General features: G+C 41.9%; 1 protein-coding gene across 1 annotated transcript in view; it reads right to left on the reverse strand.

The window, feature by feature from the left end:
• Positions 1-20870, reverse strand: part of LOC140201402 (calcineurin subunit B type 1) — a 72238-nt gene that overhangs the window by 15879 nt on the left and 35489 nt on the right. The gene's annotated exons all lie outside the window — the stretch shown is intronic.

Below are 20870 nucleotides of genomic sequence, written 5' to 3' on the forward strand. Positions count from 1 at the left end.
AAACCACCAGAAGAATTAAGCTTAAAAAAAATCAAGTTGCTTGCCAAAACTGCAAGATAGGATCAAAAATTCAATTTTACAGTTTTTGCTGTCTTGTCACAACCCAACTCTGACTGAAGTGTTAGAACGTGGAATAAACTGCTCACCTAACTTTTTGTCTGTACAAGCTTTGGCCATTTTGATCAAATTTCTGCTGGTACAATACTGACAGCAGACCGAGACAACACACACATTTCCAACCATTAAGTTTTACTGGATCATCATATGACTCAGTCACCACAGATTAATTAATCCCACTTTTATCCAAGAGTTAGGGAGTCAGGCTGTACATGCTTGAGCAGACAAATACAAAAAGCCTATTAATCTTTTCACAGCATACCTTAACAAGAATGTATGCGGAGCTTTAGAGATCTTGTTTAATGTTCAAATGGACTCACTTTCAGAATAAACAGAGCAATCTAGTTACTACTGCTTGATGTTCTACATTATTGCTTTCACAAAATAAAAGCAAGATTATTACGATAAGATCTACAAAGTAATTCATTATACAGCAGGTGGAATTGAACTGTACTCAATTTAAAATGACAAGGCAACTTTTAAACACTTGTGAAATTAAGAGCATGTGCTGAGCAAATGTACAATTTTAAAGTGAATTTACTGGAACAAGTTAGTATAACAGTCAAAAATTTATAGCTAGTTGCAGTATGACAAAGAAAGGGTACCTTACTTTTTTGTGGAGGGAGGGAGTGGCATAAAAGGATGAAGAGAACTTCATAGTTTTTAAAATCTTCAAAATTAAAATCAATTATACAAATCTATTTGTTCTTAATGGTTCCTTCTCACTAAAATTTATTAACATTTCATAAATAACCAAGTCACAAGATATCAGAATTCAATTTTCTTCCAACTAAATGACACCGTACAGATTACATTCAGAATTTCTAAATGTGTCACAAAGTGTAACCAAGCATTTAGACAATCCAGGAAGGATTAGGAATTAACAGTTTGCTAGTCATAAAATATGTTTCTATATATTAAGCACCTTAAGAAAGTACATTAACTTTAAGGAAAAAAGTGTTTACAAAATGATTGGTTAAGTAATCCTGGCTTTGGTTATACATATTAAAATCAAGAGCCTGACATCAGCTTATGACAAAGTGCACAAGATCGACATGTACAGAAAAAAATATCAATTCTGAAATACCTGGATACATCTGATCATCTCAATTAATATAAAAGGTTTTCACTGATCTACTGTGAGTATTAAATTCAGGAGTAGGAATCAGTCATGACAGGAAACAGAACAAATAAACTTTTCAGATACTCATCCAACTAAATTACACACCAGTAGAGTACCTGAAAAGTTTATTTTTCCTCTACTTATAATAATTTTTTCTATGTGATAGCAAAACAAAATGAAAAATGGAAGATAATTGGGAATGTGATTTGGACACAGACATCAATGTGCAACATGCAGCTATCTAACCTGTATTATAATGATAAAACACAACGACTTAATGAAAATACAACTTTAGTATGGTTTACATCAACAAGGACAATTATAGAAAACTGTACTGCAGATGGAAATAACTTTGGAATTAAGATAATTTTTGTTTTTGGCCAAAGTGACATTTTGGTGGTAACAACACAATTCGTTATGAACTTACTTTCTCTCCCACAAATAGAGATGGTGCTGAACATTCTGACTCATTTAAGACAAAGCTTTCCTCTTTCTTACTGCACGTTATGCCACCCAAAACAGATTATCAACCACTAGAACCACTGTTATACCACCATCAATGCTTACTGCCCCTTCCCACGTCGACACTTTGGAAAGTCCGATCACCTCGCTGTACCTCTACTCTCAGTGGATAGGCAGAGACTAAAGACCACATCACCAGTAGTGAAGACCAAGAAGTTATGATTAAGATAGGTGGGGAAGTGCATACAGGGCTGCTTTGAGTTGGTGGACTGGACAATATTCAAGGACTCATCTTTGATTCTGAATGAATACTTCACAGTTGTCAGCAACTTTAAGGTCTGTGTGGATGAGAGCATGCATTCATGAACATACCAGACATACCCAAATCAAAACCCATGAATGAACCAAAAAGATACATAGTCTGCTGAGGGCTAGATCTGTGGTATTCAAGACCAGTGCTCCAGAACTATACAAGTCCAAGTATGACCTACAGGAGGTCTATTTTAAGGGCAAAAAAAACAATTCCAATTGAGGTTAGAGATGTAATCGGGTGCATGTCAGCACTGGCAGAGTTTTCAGTCCATTACTTCCTTTAAAAAAAAGCACACCTAACATTATGAATGGCTGACAAGAGAAAATCTGCAGATGCTGGAAATCCAAGCAACACATATAAAATGCTGGAAGAACTCAGCAAGCCAAGCAGCACCTGTGGAAAGAGTAAACATTCAACATTTCGGGCCGAGACCCCTCTTCAGGATTATGAATAGCTGAGATGCTTCACTCCCAAGTGAGCTCAATGCCTTTTATGCACACTTTGAAAGGAAGAATAAAACAATACCTGTGCAAATCCCTGCAGCACTTGGGTCACCATGTGAGCTCTGTCTTGGAGGCCAACTTCTGAACATCTTTTAAGGGGGTGAACTCACCAAGATGCTGGGCCCTGATGGTGTACCTGGTAGGGCACTAATAACCTGTGCCAACCAACGGGTGAGACGTCTTCAATCTCTCACTGGTTCTAACACCTGCTTTAAAAGGGTGATAATCATACCAGTGCCCAAGAAGAGTTGGGTGAGCACCTACAACAACTATCACCCAGTGGCATTCACATCTACTGTGATGAAGTGTTTTGAAGGTTGGTCATGGCAAGAATCAACTCCTGCCTAAGCAAAAATCTGGACCTGCTACAATTTGTCTATTGCCACAATAGGACCACAGTGGATGCAACCTCACTGCCTCTCCACTCAGCCTTGGATCACCTGGTCAATAGTAATATCTACATCAGACTGCTGTTTTATTCACTACAGCTCTGCATTCAACACAATCATACCCTCAGTTCCAATCAACAACCCCCAAAATCTGGGTACCTGCATCTCCCTCTGGAAATGGATCCTCAACTCTTCACCCGAAGGATACTGTGCAGATCAGAAATAACATCTCCTCTTCACTGAGGATCAATACTGGCGTACCTCAAAAGATGTGTGCTTAGTCCACTGCTCTAATCTCGCTTACATTGACGATTTTGTGGCTAGGCACAGTTCAACAACCACCTATAAACTTGATGACAACTATTGTTGGCAGAATTTCAGATGGTGACGAGGTGTAGACAGGAGTGAAACAGATCAGCTGGCTGAGTGGTGTCACAAAAACCTTGCACTCAACGTCAGCTAATAAAATGACTGTGGCCTTCGAGAAATTGAGGAAACATGCACGAGTTCTCACTGAGTGATCAGAAGTGAAAAGGGTCCTGGGTATCAACATCTCTGAGGATCTATCCTGGGCCCAAAATACCAATGCAATTACAAAGAATGTACAATGGCGGCTGTATTTCATTTGGAGTTTGAGAAGACTTGGTATGTCACCGAAGAAACTTACAAATTTCTACAGATGTACTGTGGAAAGTATAATAACTGGTTGCATCACTGCCTGGTACATAGGGGGCCACTGCACAGGATTGGAAACAGCTGCAGAAAGTTGTAAACTCAGCCTGCCCCATCATGGGCACAAACCTCCCCTGCATCGAGGACACTTTCAAAAGGCAATGCCCCCAAAGGGCAGCATCCATCATTAAGGATCCCCATCACCCAGGACATGCCCTCTTCTCATTGCTGCCATCAAGGTGGTGGTACAGGAGTCTGAAGACACACACTGAATGTTTCAAGAATAGCTTCTTCCCCTCCACTATATTTCTGATTGGATAATGAACCCATGAACCTCAGTTTATTTTTTTTCTTTTTTGGCACTACTGCCTCAGGAATGATACTTCCGTATTCTACAAGAAATTTAATTTCAACTTCTGACCTGCCATATCTAGCACTGCAACAGTTAGTTGGTGCAGATCAGTGGCCATATAGAAAGTGGTAAATTAAAAAGTTATAAAGGTCTTCAATGTACATTTTCTACACAAGGATAGATAGGATACCAACATTAAAAAAAAAGTATATAGGTTTAAGCAACACACATAAAAGTTGCTGGTGAACACAGCAGGCCAGGCAGCATCTCTAGGAAGAGGTGCAGTCGACGTTTCAGGCCGAGACCCTTCGTCAGGACTAACTAAAGGAAGAGTGAGTAAGGGATTTGAAAGTTGGAGGGGGAGGGGGAGATCCAAAATGATAGGAGAAGACAGGAGGGGAAGGGATGGAGCCAAGAGCTGGACAGGTGATAGGCAAAAGGGATACGAGAGGATCACGGGACAGGAGGTCTGGGAAGAAAGACGGGGGGGGGGGGCCCAGAGGATGGGCAAGGGGTATATTCAGAGGGACAGAGGGAGAAAAAGGAGAGCGAGAGAAAGAATGTGTGTATAAAAATAAGTAACAGATGGGGCACGAGGGGGAGGTGGGGCATTAGCAGAAATTAGAGAAGTCAGTTAGTCCTGACGAAGGGTCTCGGCTTGAAACGTCCACTGCACCTCTTCCTAGAGATGCTGCCTGGCCTGCTGCGTTCACCAGCAACTTTTATGTGTGTTGCTTGAACTTCCAGCATCTGCAGAACTCCTGTTGTTTGAGTATATAGGTTTACTTCAAATTCTGTCACAAGATATTCAACATTAAATTCTCATGGAATTTTAAAAGATAATCAATAATGATACAAGTTACGAATAAGGTAATAGAACATTGCTTTTTAACCTGCAATCCATTCAGCTCATGTGTCAGATAATTATCAACATTTTATAAATACAGTGGATTCAGGTTAATTGGAGTCAGTATATTTTGGCCCAATTAAGTGGCTGCCACAAATAGCTGAAGTTTGATGGAAAAAAAGTATAAAACAAAATGTTTAAATGAAATACAGAAAATCAGGATGCTACCAATAACACAATACTAAAAAAATTGTGTATTCATTCCTAATAGTTATTGACAGATGAATTTATCCAGTGTATGCAATGAACAAAATCAGTGCAGACACCTAGTACAGATAATGGACTGCATTCATCCCAACTCCTGTACTCAATAGTTTGATTTATGAATGCCAATGTTCCAAAGGCTTTCTTTACGACCCTACCTACCTGTGATGCCACTTTCAAGGAATTATGGATTTATATTCCCAGATTCCTCTGTCTCCTCAGTGCTTTACTGCTCACTGTGCAAGTCTTCCCCTGATCTGTCCTCCCAAAGTGCAACACTCACACTTGCCTGTATTAAATTCCAATTTCTGGCTCTATTTGTTCCATATCCTCTATCAGAGCTGGGATGTGTCAGATGCTGTGCTGTTCCCAGTCTCTCAGAACTGCTGATTGGTGTCTCCTGTGCTGCTACCACTCCCAAAACTGAAGTCCAATGGCCTCTATACAACTAATCTCCCAGAGTAGAGATGCACTAGACCTTGTGTCATTCGTGGTTTCTAGAAGCTGGTGAACTGATGACTTCTGTGAGGCTCCCAGCTTCCTGGAGCTGGGTGGTGGCGGCAGGCTTCATTTCTCTCTTGCCTATATTTGTCTATAAGCTCTGACTCTGCTGGGGCACCTGCAACGGCAGGAAATGGGAGCAGGGCGCCCTTCTGGTCCACGGCATAGGTACAGGCATGTTGTGGGCATTTCCTGTGGAGATGGTCTGTGGAAAGGTTCTTGATATCCATACAGCTTCCTTCTCCCTCGATATTAATTAACAGGCCAGTTAGGTGACAGCATCCACAAAAAGCACACGTGAGTTGGACATTTACAATTATTACACACTGCTATTGGGAGAGAAAGGTGGGGTGAAGAGTAGCTGCACTTTCAGTAACAGTGAAGCCTCATTCCCCATCTCCCAAAAGTCCTGTAGCACCTTCTGCCATCCCACTGTGTACTTGAAGGCAACATCCAAGTACTACCCATTACACAGGAAGTACTGGAGGCAGTGGTTGTTCTTTGCCTCAAACTTCCAGCACTCCAACAGCACCTTTTTTAATCAAGGTATCCCTGGGAACAGTTTCCTCCTCGCTCAGGTCCTTCACTGCTACCCTGTGATAGTTTGTCAAATCCCTTGTCCACTCCCAAAATTCTTTTGCTTCATTCATCCTGATGGAGCTGGCTGGTTATAGCAGGTTTAGTCACCGGGAAGAGGTATTAGATTAGATTCCCAATCAGCATTTAGGATCCAATCCTACATCAGAAGGTTAGTTTCTTATGGGGCAGCCACTTAGAAACATAGAAAACCTACAGCACAATACAGGCCCTTCGGCCCACAATGCTGTGCTGAACATGTACTTACTTTAGAAATTACCTAGGGTTACCCATAGTCCTCTATTTTTCTAAGCTCCATGTACCTAACCAGGAGTCTCTTAAAAGACCCTATCATATCCGCCTCCACCACCGTTGCTGGCAGCCTATTCCATGCACTCACCAATCTCTGCGTAAAAAACATACCCCTGACGTCTCCTCTGAACCTACTTCCAAGCACCTTAAAATTGTGCCCTCCCGTGTTAGCCATTTCAGCCCTGAGAAAAGGCCTCTGACTATCCATGATCAATGCCTCTCATTATCTTATACACTTCTATCAGGTCACCTCTCATCTTCCGCCACTCCAAGGAGAAAAGGCCAAGTTCACTCAACATATTCTCATAAGGCAAGCTCCCCAATTCAGGCAACATCCTTGCAAATCTCCTCTGCAACCTTTCTATAGTTTCCACATCCTTCCTGTAGTGAGGTGACCAGAACTGAGCACAGTACTCCCAAGGGGGGGGTCTGACCAGGGTCCTATATAGCTGCAACTTTACCTCTTGGCCACACTTTATGAAGGCCAATGCACCGTATGCCTTCTTAACCACGCAGTCAACCTGCACAGCTGCTTTGAGTGTCCTAATGGACTCAGACCCCAAGAACCCCCTGATCCTCCACACTGCCAAGAGTCTTACCATTAACACTATATTCTGCCATCATATTTGACTAGCAACCTGAAGGTCGTGAGTTCGAGTCCCAGCCGAGGCAACGTGTTGTGTCCCTGAGCAAGGCACTTAATCACACATTGCTCTGCGACGACACTGGTGCCACGCTGTATGGGTCCTATGCCCTTCCCTTGGACAACATCAGTGTCATGGAGAGGGGAGACTTGCAGCATGGGCAACTGCTGGTCTTCCATACAACCTTCCCCAGGTGTGCGCCCTGGAGAGTGAAGGCTTTCCAGGCGCAGATCCATGGTTTCGCAAGACCTACCAAAATGAACCACCTCATACTTACCTGGGTTGAACTCCATCTGCCACTTCTCAGCCCAGTTTTGCATCCTATTGATGTCCCGCTGCAACCTCTAACAGGCCTCCACACTATCCACAACACCCCCAACCTTTGTGTCATCAGCAAATTTACTAACCCATCCTTCCACTTCCTCATCCAGGTCATTTATAATAAAAAAAATCACAAAGGGAAAGGGTCCCAGAGCACATCCCTGAGGCACACCACTGGTGAATGACCTCCATGTAGAATATGACCCGTCTACAACCACTCTTTGCCTTCTGTTGGCAAGCCAATTCTGGATCCACAAAGCAAGATCCCCATGGATCCCATGCTTCCTTACTTTCTCAATAAGCCTTGGGGTACCTTATCAAATGCCTTGCTGAAATCCAGATACACTACATCTACTGCTCTACCTTCATCTATGTGCTTAGTCACATCCTCAAAAAATTCAATCAGGCTCGTAAGGCATGACCTGCTTTTGAGAATGCCATGCTGACTATTCCTAATCATATTATGCCTCTCCAAATGTTCATAAATTCTGCCTCTCAAGATCTTTTCCATCAACTTACCAACCAATAAAGTAAGACGCAGTGGTCTATAATTTCCTGGGCTATCTCTACTCACTTTCTTGAATAAGGTGTCTGCAACCCTCCAATCTTCCAGGACCTCTCCCATCCCCATTGATGATGCAAAAATCATTGTTAGAGGCTCAGCAATCTCCTCCCTCGCCTCCCACAGTAGTTGGGGGTACATCTCGCCCAGTCCCAGAGACTTATCCAACTTGATGCTTTCCAAAAGCTCCAGCCTCTTTCTTAATCTCTATATGCTCAAGCTTTTCAATCTGCTGTAAGTCATCCCTTCAATCACCAAGATCCTTTTCCGTAGTGAATACTGAAGCAAAATATTTATTAAGTACTTCTGCCATCTCCTCCAGTTCCATATACACTTTTCCACTGTCACACTTGGTTGGTCCTACTCTCTTATGCCTTATCCTCTTGCTCTTCACGTACTTGTAGAATGCCTTGGCGACCAGGAGTAAAGAAAACCCCAAGGCCTTCTCATGGCCCCTTCTGGCTCTAATTTCATTCTTAAGCTCCTTCCTGCTAGTCGTATAATCTTCTAGATCTCTATCACTACCTAGTTTTGTTGAACCTTTTGTAAGCTTTTCTTTTCTTCTTGACTAGATTTTCAACAGCCTTTGTACACCACAGTTCCTGTACCCTACCATCCTTTCCCTGTCTCTTTGGAACATACCAATGCAGAACACCACTCAAATATCCCCTGAACATTTGCCACATTTCTGCCGTACATTTCCCTGAGAACATCTGTTCCCAATTTATGCTTCCAAGTTCCTGCCTGATAGCTTCATATTTCCCCTTACTCCAAATAAACACTTTCCTAACTTGTCTGTTCCTATCCCTCTCCAATGCAACGGTGAAGGAGATAGAATTGTGATCACTATCTCAAAAATGCTCTCCCACTGAGAGACCCAACACCTGACCAGGTCCATTTCCCAATACCAGATCAAATACAGCCTCTCCTCTTGTAGGCTTATCTATACATTGTGTCAGGAAACCTTCCTGAACACACCTAACAAACTCCACGCCATCTAAACCCCCTGCTCTAGGGAGATGCCAATCAATATTTGGGAAATTAAAATCTCCCATCATGACAACCCTGTTATTATAACCCCATTCCAGAATCTGTCTCCCTACCTGCTCCTCGATGTTCCTGTTACTATTGGATGGTCTATTAAAAACACCCAGTCGAGTTATTGACCCCTTCCAGTTTCTAACTTCCACCCAGAGACTCCGTAGACAATCCCTCCATGACTTCCTCCTTTTCTGCAGCCGTGACACTCTTTCTGAACAGCAGTGCCACACCTCCACTTCTTTTGCCTCCCTCCCTGTCCTTTCTGAAACATCAAAAGCCTGGCACTCTAAGTAACCATTTCAGCTCCTGAGCTATCCAAGTTTCTATAATGGCCACAAGATCTAAGCTCCAAGTACTGATCCATGCTCTAAGCTTATTCGCTTTGTTCATGATGCTTCTTGCATTAAAATAGCCACATCTCAAACCATTGGTCTGAGTGCATCCCTTCTCATCACCTGCCTATCCTCATTCTCGTACTGTCTCCAAGCTTTCTCTATTTGTAAGCCAATTGCCCCTTCCTCCACCTCTGCAGTTCGGTTTCCACCCCCCAGCAATTCTAGTTTAAACTTTAGCAAACCTCCCTGCCAGGATATTGGTCCCCCAGGCTTCAAGTGAAACCAGTCCTTTTTGCAAACACAAAGAATTCTGCAGATGCTGGAAATTCAAGCAACACACATCAAAGTTGCTGGTGAATGCAGCAGGTCAGGCAGCATCTCCAGGAAGAGGTACAGTCGATGTTTCGGGCCTCCCCCCTCCGATCCCAGCTGTCATCCGTGCCGGGTCTTTACCATCCCCTCTGACCTTCAACTGTCGGAGGCAGAACGCTCTGTCCTCAGTAAGGGCCTCACCTTTGTCCCCCTTCACCCACACCTCAGTGAGTTCTGCGTACGCCATGACGCGGAACTCTTCTTCCGCCGTCTCCGTCTCCGAGCCTACTTCGTCAGCAAGGACTCTTCCACCCCCACCGATGACCCCTTCTCCCGTCTTCAACCCCCCTCCTCTTCATAGACACCCCGCTTTGGTCTTCTGTCTGCTCTGGATCTCATTATTGCTAACTGCCGACAGGATATCAACCATCTCGACTTCACTGCACCTTGTTCCCATTCCAACCTTATTCCTTCTGAACGCTCTGCTCTCCACTCCCTCCGCACTAATCCTAACCTTACTGTAAAACCCGCCGATAAGGGGGTTGCTGTTGTAGTCTGGCGTACTGACCTCTACCATGCCGAGGCACAGCGACAACTTGCGGATACCTCCTCTTATTTACCCCTCGATCGTGACCCCACTAAGGAGCACCAGGCCATTGTCTCCCACACCATCACTGACTTTATCTGCTCAGGGGATCTCCCATCCACTGCTACCAACCTTATAGCTCCCACACCCCACACTTCCCATTTCTACCTCCTACCCAAGATCCACAAACCTGTCTGTCCTGGCAGACCTATTGTCTCAGCTTGCTCCTGCCCCACCGAACTCATTTCTGCATACCTCGACACGGTTTTATCCCCCCTTGTTCAATTCCTTCCTACCCATGTTCGTGACACTTCTCACGCTCTTAAACTTTTCGATGAATTTAAGTTCCCTGGCCCCCACCGCTTTATTTTCACCATGGATGTCCAGTCCCTATATACTTCCATCCCTCATCAGGAAGGTCTCAAAGCTCTCCACTTCTTTTTGGATTCCAGACCTAATCAGTTCCCCTCTACCACCACTTTGCTCCATCTAGCGGAATTAATCCTTACTCTTAATAATTTCTCCTTTGGCTCCTCCCACTTCCTCCAAACTAAAGGTGTAGCTATGGGCACCCGTATAGGTCCTAGCTATGCCTGTCTTTTTGTTGGCTTTGTGGAACAATCCATGTTCCAAACCTATTCTGGTATCTGTCCCCCACTTTTCCTTCACTACATCGATGACTGCAATGGCGCTGCTTCCGGCAAGCATGCTGAGCTCGTCGACTTCATTAACTTTGCCTCCAACTTTCACCCTGCCCTCAAGTTTACCTGGTCCATTTCCGACACCTCCCTTCCCTTTCTACATCTTTCTGTCTCTATCTCTGGACACAGCTTATCTACTGATGTCTACTATAAGCCTACTAGCTATCTGGACTATTCCTCTTCTCACCCTGTCTCTTGCAAAAATGCCATCCCCCTCTCGCAATTCCTCCATCGCCGCCGCATCTGCTCTCAGGATGAGGCTTTTCATTCCAGGACGAGGGAGATGTCCTCCTTTTTTAAAGAAAGGGGCTTCCCCTCCTCCACCATCAACTCTGCTCTCAAACGCATCTCCCCCATTTCACGCACATCTGCTCTCACTTCATCCTCCCACCACCCCACTAGGAATAGGGTTCCCCTTGTCCTCACCTACCACCCCACCAGCCTCCGGGTCCAACATATTATTCTCCATAATTTCCGCCACCTCCAACGGGATCCCACCACTAAGCACATCTTTCCCTCACCCCCCCCCCACTTTCCGCAGGGATCGCTCCCTACGCGACTCCATTGTCCATTCGTCTCCCCCATCCCTCCCCACCGATGTCCCTCCTGGCACTTATCCTTGCAAGCCGAACAAGTGCTACACATGTCCTTTTACTTCCTCCCTTACTACCATTCAGGGCCCCAGACAGTCCTTCCAGGTGAGGCGACACTTCACCTGTGAGTCGGCTGGGGTGATATACTGCATCCAGTGCTCCCAATGTGGCCTTCTATATATTGGCGAGACCTGACGCAGACTGGGAGCTCGTTTCGCTGAACACCTACACTCTGTCCGCCAGAGAAAGCAGGATCTCCCAGTGGCCACACATTTTAATTCCACATCCCATTCCCATTCTGATATGTCTATCCATGGCCTCCTCTACTGTAAAGATGAAGCCACACTCAGGTTGGAGGAACAACACCTTATATTCCATCTGGGTAGCCTCCAACCTGATGGCATGAACATTGACTTCTCTATCTTCCCCTAATGCCCCACCTCCCCCTCGTACTCCATCCGTTATTTATTTATACACACACATTCTTTCTCTCTCTCTCTCCTTTTTCTCCCCGTCCCTCTGACTATACCCCTTGCCCATCCTCTGGGTTTTTACCCCCCTCCCCCTTTTCCTTCTCCCTGGGCCTCCTGTCCCATGATCCTCTCATATCCCTTTTGCCAATCACCTGTCCAGCTCTTGGCTCCATCCCTCCCCCTCCTGTCTTCTCCTATCATTTTGGATCTCCCCTTCCCCCTCCCACTTTCAAATCTCTTACTAGCTCTTCCTTCAGTTAGTCCTGACGAAGGGTCTCGGCCCGAAACATCGACTGTACCTCTTCCTAGAGATGCTGCCTGGCCTGTTGTGTTCACCAGCAACTTTGATGTGTGTTGCTTGAATTTCCAGCATCTGCAGAATTCCTCGTGTTGAAGTTTTTAACTCTTGGTAAGTCAACCTGGAGTGAAATGATTTATAGCCTGAGCAGCTAAAGGGTATCTGAATAAAATTTTAAACAGGCTGTGACCAGAAGGAAACCCTGAAGCTATTCGTACAAAGACCCAATGCAGCTGGAGTTTCACTGTATTTTACTCTCAAACTCTCCGCATGTGGAACAGTGGCTTCCTCTGTGGTGTCTTTCCACGAACATCATTCTTGTTCAGTGTTTACTTATAGTGGACACATGAACAGAGACCTTAGCAGGTTCTAGAGATTTCTGCAAGTCTTTTGCTGTTACCCTTGGGTTCTTTTTCACCTCCTTCAGCATTACATGTTGTGTTCTTGGGGTGATCTTTGCAGGACACCCATTCCTAGGGAGAGTAGCAACAGCATTGGATTTCCTCCATTTGTAGAGAATTTCTCTTACCATGGACTGATGAACACTGTCTTTAGAAATACTTTTGCAACCTTTTCCAGCTTCATGAATCTCTATAATTATTCTAAGATCCTCTGAAAGTTTTTTTGATCGAGGTATGATGCACATAAACAGATCTTTCTTGAGAAGAGCAGGCTCTGCCAGTAACTTACCTTTTTTTTTAATATAAATAGGGCAGGGCACCTCTACATCCCACACCTCCAATCTCATCTCATTGATTGGAACACCTGACTCCAAATAGCTCTTGTAGAAGGCATTACCCCAGACGTTCATACACTTTTTTGAACGCAGACCATGATTTTTGAACGTAGGCTAATCTTGTGCCTGGAGTTTAGAAACTAAGGGATTTGTCTGAAACACAGTGGATGAATGTAAACGACGCAGCTCAGCAATGAGATGAGTTAGCCAATGCTCATCCTTCACAAAAGTCAAAGCCAGATTAATTCGTTAAATAACTTTGAGGAACCTTGCCTCAAAAAATACAGTTAGTAATAAATATAACTACACTTAAAGCAATTCACTGGAGTTGAAGGGTATAGACTGTCCCAAGCACGTTTAAAAGTAAAAAGTAATACCAATGACCAGTGCTATTCCCTACTTTTGCCCTGCAATGGACATTCTGAAATTCCCTGCCAATTTCATCCCCCTTCCTCATCATCTATTTCTGACACACCTTCCACAATCTTTCTCCATCTTCGTTGGAAAGATTATTGACCAATTTCTCAATGTGCTCACCAACTCACACTCTTCTCCATTTGCTTCCATTCAAGAAACCATATTCATTCTGCAAATTTCTCCATCTCCACCATCTTTTTGAAAAAGCTTCTTTCCATTTCAGCATTTAAGGTGTCTTCATTTTGCATTTATTTTATACACTAAAATTACGACAATAATTTAAACCAAACTACTAATATTCCTAACATACATCCCATGGTTTAAGTCAAAATAACCAAATTAGCTATTCTCACGATATTGTTTTCCTACTTACTAATTACACAGCTAACTTGTGCATCACCTGCAAACTTCTTTATCAGAAATCATTCATACTGTTAAAAACACCGGGACAGTCTGGTGGACTTCCAACCCACCAATAGCCTTTGTTGACTGCGAATTTTGAATCTAATTTGCCACTCTCCATGAGGCAATCCATGCTAAATGTCCTTGATTAACCCCTATCTTTCCAAGTATAGACTGCCCTTCAGAATTTGCCCACCCCAAAAGTTATTCTAACTGTTATTCAACTATTCAGTTTCTTTCCTCCCTATTTGCAATGTTGTTTAATGTCCTCTCATTCTCTGCTATTACTCCTGCGGCCATAAAGGATTGAAAAATTGATAAATAGTCGAAACTCTGCAATCCTTCCCTTGATTCATTGAACAGCCTGGGGTATATTTCATCTGGCCTCAGTGATTTATTCAAAGTTGCCAAAATCCTTAATAGTCCTCTTACTACTGTGAAGAGCTACAATATACTCATCCTGTTTCTTCACAACAGTTCCCTTAAGCCCAAAACATCTCCTTCATTATCCTCTTGTGCTTTACCTACTTATACAGAATTTTCAAAATCAAGGGACTGGTTAGTTAATAGCAGTCAGCAAGCACAAAACTGATGACAAAACATTGCATGTTGACGGAAGATAGAATGAGGAAGGATAGTCTAAGTGTGTCAGAGTTAAATCTGATATTAAAGTTTTAGTAGCAAGGGCAGGAGCAGGTAATACTAGTATTACAAAGTGAAAATAAACCATGTTGGTGGTCACTAGTACAAGATTCAAAACTACCCTTTAAGCAAGTTTGACTGGTCAGTCTGAAGAAAGGCGAGCTGATAGCTAGGAAATGGATTTTGTGGCTTGGACTGAAGACAATGGCTATTGGCATTCCAGTATTTTGTTGAATGAGCAGAAGTTTCTTCCAAACTGGACCAATGACACATTGAAACAGTGGAATCAAAAGGAACCAAGGTAAAGTTACTGACATCATATACACTGAAACTAATACTGTGCATCTGAATGAACAGTAGCATATATATTAAAAATAGGAAGGCCCAATGTTAGACTAGTGAAGGGACACCATAATTAATGAATGGTCAGTGGAAATGATCAGAAACAAGTCAACAAAAATTAAAATGCATCTGTAACCATGGCTAAAATGGGGCCTAGTCATCAATAAATGATCTGCAATTATTTTATCTGTAATGCCTTAACATTGCTACCAGCAGTACTGGAAAGAGGAAAGTCAGTCAATATGGTTCTGCTATAGTTAAACATTTCAGTAACATTACATATACAAAACATAATATTAGGGTTGATTATGGAGAAAGTGACAAATGAATTAGCTTGTGTGTGCAAATACAAACAGTAAATTAATCAAAACGTTGCTGCAGTACGCAAAACCAGCTCCCAAGCTCAATATATTGTTACATAAATAGGCTTAAGTTAAAGGCCCCATTTAAATAGATTTTAATTGACTATTTCCATTCTATACAAGTACTCTATTTTCAAGCCACATTGACAAACAGAAATGCTGAAGTGCTTTAAGATATTAATTCATGCAGTCTACTCTGTATAGTATATAGTCCACTCAGTGCATAATAAATTGATGCATTTACAAACATTTTGCATTAATGGTGTATCAAAGCTAAACAAAATTTTAAATCTAACTGTTGTGGAGAATTTTAACATAAACTTGTATTCAGACCCCTTTCTACATCCTTCAGCTAATAATACCATTAACTCGAACTTCAAGTTAAGAAAGGTCATGGCAAATTCAGAGAGCCAACAATATTTACTTAGTTAATGAAGTCATTGAGAAGGCACTATGAAAAATAGAGAGAGTGGTAATTAGCCCAATAGGTACAAAAAGACGCTAGTACAAAGGATGATAAAAGTCAAAGGAGAAAGAAATTAAAATAAATTAACAAGTTTCAAACAACAATTTGAGCACATATAATAAGAGATAAAACACATTTAAGTAGTTTTATGAGCATTACCTTAGCAATTACTACATTGTAACAGAGTTTACAGTACAGAAACAGGTTATTAGGACAAACAAGGTTGTGTATACTCCACACACACCATCTGCACCATTTACACTCCTGGCTGAATAAATATGGCACCTTTTACATAAAAGATAATAAATTTGTCATTCGTAGGGACATTTCCCAAATGTTTAATAATTTTTTGGATTGAAGTCATTTGCCCTTAAGACTCGTTTGTTAGCATGCTATTTTAAATAAGCTTATTAATGTGAAAATCTTCAAACTCCTTAAAATAAATTCATGAGGCCAAGAACAAAGTAGCATATAGAAGTGAAGTAATATAAACCATCCAGCAAGATTTTAAGATTCACAGGTAATGTAGTTTTTCAGTGTGTTGAGTTTTCTCAATATCTTGCATTTTCTTGGAACAATGAATTGCAAAAACAGTATGTTGCGAACTGATGAAATAACCCAAAATCCTTTTTCAATCTATTGCGGGGATTATATTATAAAAGTAAACAAGGCTAGATGATCCAACCTTGTACTCAACATTAGCAAGACTAAGGAATTGTCTGTGGACTTCAGGAATGGGAAGTCTCAGGATCAGCAGTGGAAAGGGTAAGCAGTTTCAAATTCCTGGGTATCAACGTCTCTGAAGATCTGCCCTGGCCCCAAAACACTGATGCACTTACAAAGGTGGCATGAAAGTAGCTACATTTCATTAGGAGTTTGGGGAGATTTAGCCATTTACTGAGATACAGTGTGCAATACGACCTTCCAGCCCTTCAAGCCACGCCACCCGGCAATCCCCCCAATTTCATCTGAGCCTAATCATGGGACAATTTACAACTACCAATTAACCCAACAACCAGTACATCTTTGAACTGAGGGAGGAAACCGGAGCACCCAGAAGAAACTCATGTGGTCACAATGAGAATGTACAAACTCCCTTACAGGCAGTGGCAGGAACTGAGCCTTGGTCACCTGTACTGTAAAGTGTTGTACTAACCACTACGCTGCCATGCTACCCCAGACTTTGGTATGTCACCAAAGACACAAATTTCTACAAATGTAGCACGGAGAGCATTCTAACTGGTTGCATCACCTTCATGGTTATTGCACATGATTGGAAAAGGCTGTAGAAAATTCTAAACTCAGCAAGCTCCATCATGAGCACTAACCTCCCCAACATCGAGGACACCTTCAAAAGGCAATGCCTCAAAGGCAGAATCCATCATTAAGGAACCCCTTCATCACTCAAGATGTGCCCTCTTCTTATTGCTATCATCAAGCAGGTGATACAGAAGCCTGAAGACACACACTCAACATTTCAAAAATAGCTTCTTCCACTGTTCCATCTGATTTCTGAATGGACAATGAATCCATGAACGCTGCTACCATTTTCCCCTCTTTTTTTCACTACTTAATTAAATTACAGTTGCAAGATACAGTTTGTGAACCCTTCGCAATTACCTGTTTTGCATAAGTTACTCAAAAATGTGGTCTTATCTTCATCTAAGTTAGATCAATAGACAAACACAATCTGCCTAAACTAATAAGACACAAACAATTGTACTTTTCATGTCTTTATTGAACACATTATTTAATCAGTCACAGTACAGGCAAGCAAAAGTATGCAAACCCTTACATTTAATAACCAGTAGAACCTCCTTTAGCAGCAACAAACTCCACCAAACATTTCCTGTAGCTACTGATCAATGGTGAGCATGAATTTTAGACCATTCCTGCATACAAAACTGTTTCAGTTCATCAATATTTCTGGGATACCTTGCAAGAACAGCCTTCTTCAGGCCATGCCACAGCATCTCAACTGGGTTCAGGTCTGGACTCTGGTTTAAAAAGCAAAAGATTTGTGTTTGGAATGGCCAAGTCACTCTGTTGATTTACTCTTGTCTTTAGCTTCCATGACATTCTCCTGTAAAATGTCTTGATACAATTTTGAATTCGTTGTTTCTGCAAGCTGCCCGGGCCCTAAGGCAGCAAAGCAGCCCCAAACCATGATGCTTCCTCCGCCATGCTTCACAGTTGGGATGAGATTTTGGTGTTGGTGTGCAGTGCCCTTTTCCCTCTAAACAGCGGTATGCATTTCTTCCAAAAATTTCAACTGCTGTCTCATCAGTCCACAGAACACTGTCTCAAAAGTGTAGTGGAACATCCAGGTGGTCTTTTTCTAATTTGAGATATGCAGCAATGGTTTTTTTTGGAGAGCAGTGGTTTCCTCTGCGGTGTCCTTCCATGAACACCATTCTTGTTCAGTGTTTTTTATATAGTAGACACATGAACAGGGACCTTAGCAAGTTCAACTTCTTCAGCATTGCATATTGTGCTCCTAGTGTGATCATTGCAGGATGCCTACTCCTATAGGGAGAGTAGAAACAGTACTGAATTTTCTCTACTTGTCGAGAATTTTTCTTACTGTGGCCTGATGAACACTCAAGTCTTTAGAAATGTTTTTGTAGCCTTTTCCAGCTTCATGCATCTCTACAATTCTTCTTCTAAGGTCCTCTGAAAGTTATTTTAATCAAAGCATGATGCACATAAATAGACCTTTCTTGAGAACAGCAGGCTGTCAGCACCCTGACCATCTTTTTTATAGGGAAGGGCACCTCTACAAACCACACCTCTAATCTCCTCTCATTGATTGGAACACCTGACACCAAATAGCTTTTGTAGAAGGCATTATCCCAGAAGTTCACAGACTTCTTTGAAACTAGACTGCGATTGTTTAGATGGTGTACTCAGTATTAACAAGTACAACTGTTTGTGTGTTACTAGTTTCAGCAGATTGTGTTTGCCTATTATTGTCACTTAGATGGAGATCAGACTGCATTTTATTGGTAATAATGTGGAAAAACAGGTAATTGCAAAGGGTCACAAACTTTTTCTTGCAACTGTAATTTATATATAATTTAGTAAGCATGGCATTTAGTAACCATGAGCCATTTGATCATTCGTATTGGTAACAGTTAGTATCTGACCATGACATACTTCAACATGCACTATACAAAACACTGATTTGTTTGTCACAGAGTAGCAAGAACAGCAAAAAAAAAAAAAATCGGATCTTAACTTTAAATTCAATTGATTTGTATTCAAGATTATTGCTCATCTTGAAGTACAAGCAAATCTATAAAACATATCAACATGCATCAACACTGGTAAATAAAGGGAAAACAAAATTTTAGGTAAATGAATCTATGATTTTAGGGTGAGAGAGTAAGTAATACCAACATCTGTTAACCTGCAGTTAACACGATTAGTACTGTGCACAGGCCAGTTCATTACAACACACTTGGCTCTCCAGCCTAAACACTGGCAGTTTCATATTCTTTGTACTTTATAAAAAGACATCCACTCAGCTGCTTGCCATTTCACTGCGAACCTAGTGCAAATCCCTGCCTTCCCACTGCTTCACACAAAACATTACAAAAGCTTTTATTCTAAAGGAGAATAAGAAAACTATAATATATCCATAAATATGATTAACAATCAGGCAACAGCAATTGCAAGTACTCTTACTCTCTATATACCTTTCTACAAAAATGCCAACTGTATGGTTCAAACAGCTCTGGATTAAATTGGAATAAATGGTCCTTCAAAATATTATAGAATAACCAAAAACTAAATTCTTTAAAATTATGCATCAATTTCAACAAGCAACTCTTCACAAAGGAGACCATGGGGCTTCAACTTTGATAGTCTATTCTGGAAAGATTGCAGAACTACATTTTTAACTTACAGACACTTCTGTTATGTTGACCATAAATTGTGTCTTCTTAAACAAAACAGCAAGTCAAATTATGATGTATAGTACTGTGCAGAAGTCATAGGCACATACAGTGGCATGCAAAAGTTTGGGCACCCCGGTCAAAATTTCTGTTACTGTGATAGCTAAGCGAGTAAAAGATGAACTGATTTCTAAAAGGCATAAAGTTAAAAGATGACACATTTTTTTAATATTTTAAGCAAGAAAACTTTTTTTATTTCCATCTTTTAGTTTCAAAATAACAAAAAAGGAAAAGAGCCCGAAGCAAAAGTTTGGGCACCCTGCATGGCAGTACTTAGTAACACCCCTTTTGGCAGGTATCACAGCTTGTAAACGCTTTTTGTAGCCAGCTAAGAGTCCTTCAAATCTTGTTTGGGGGATTTTCGCCCATTCTTCCTTGCAAAAGGCTTCTAGTTCTGTGACATTCTTGGGCTGTCTTGCATGCACTGCACTTTTGAGGTCTATCCACAGATTCTCGATGATGTTTAGGTCAGGGGACCGTGAGGGCCATGGCAAAACCTTCAGCTTGCACCTCTTGAGGCAGTCCATTGTGGGTTTTGAGGTGTGTTTAGGTTCGTTACCCTGTTGTAGAAGCCATCCTCTTTTCATCTTCGGCTTTTTTTACAGACGGTGTGATGTTTGCTTCCAGAATTTGCTGGTATTTAATTGAATTCATTCTTCCCTCTACCAGTAAATGTTTCCCGTGCCACTGGCTGCCACACAAGCCCAAAGCAAGATCGATCCACTCTCGTGCTTAACAGTTGGAGAAGGGTTCTTTTCATGAAATTCTGCACCCTTTTTTCTCCTTACATACCTTTGCTCATTGTGGCCAGAGTTCTATTTTAACTTCATCGGTCCACAGGACTTGTTTCCAAAATGCATCAGGCTTGTTTAGATGTTCCTTCTTCGAATATAACTCTTTGGCCGCAATGAGCAAAGGTATGTTTGGAGAAAAAAGGGTGCAGAATAAAACCCCTCTCTAACTGTTAAGCACTGGGATGAATCGATCATGCTTTGGGCTTGTGTTGCAACCAGTGTCACGAGGAGAGGGAAGAAAGAAATCAATTAAACACCAGCAAATTCTGGAAGCAAACATCACACCATCTGTAAAAAAGCCAAAGATGAAAACAGGATGGCTCCTACAACAGGATAATGAACTTAAACGCACCTCAAAATCCACATGGACTACCTCAGGAGGCACAAGCTGAAGGTTTTGCCATGGCCCTCACAGTCCCCTGACCTAAACATCATCGAAAATCTGTGGATAGACCT

Source organism: Mobula birostris, chromosome 8, assembly GCF_030028105.1.
Source record: "Mobula birostris isolate sMobBir1 chromosome 8, sMobBir1.hap1, whole genome shotgun sequence".
Taxonomy (NCBI): Eukaryota; Metazoa; Chordata; class Chondrichthyes; order Myliobatiformes; family Myliobatidae; genus Mobula; species Mobula birostris.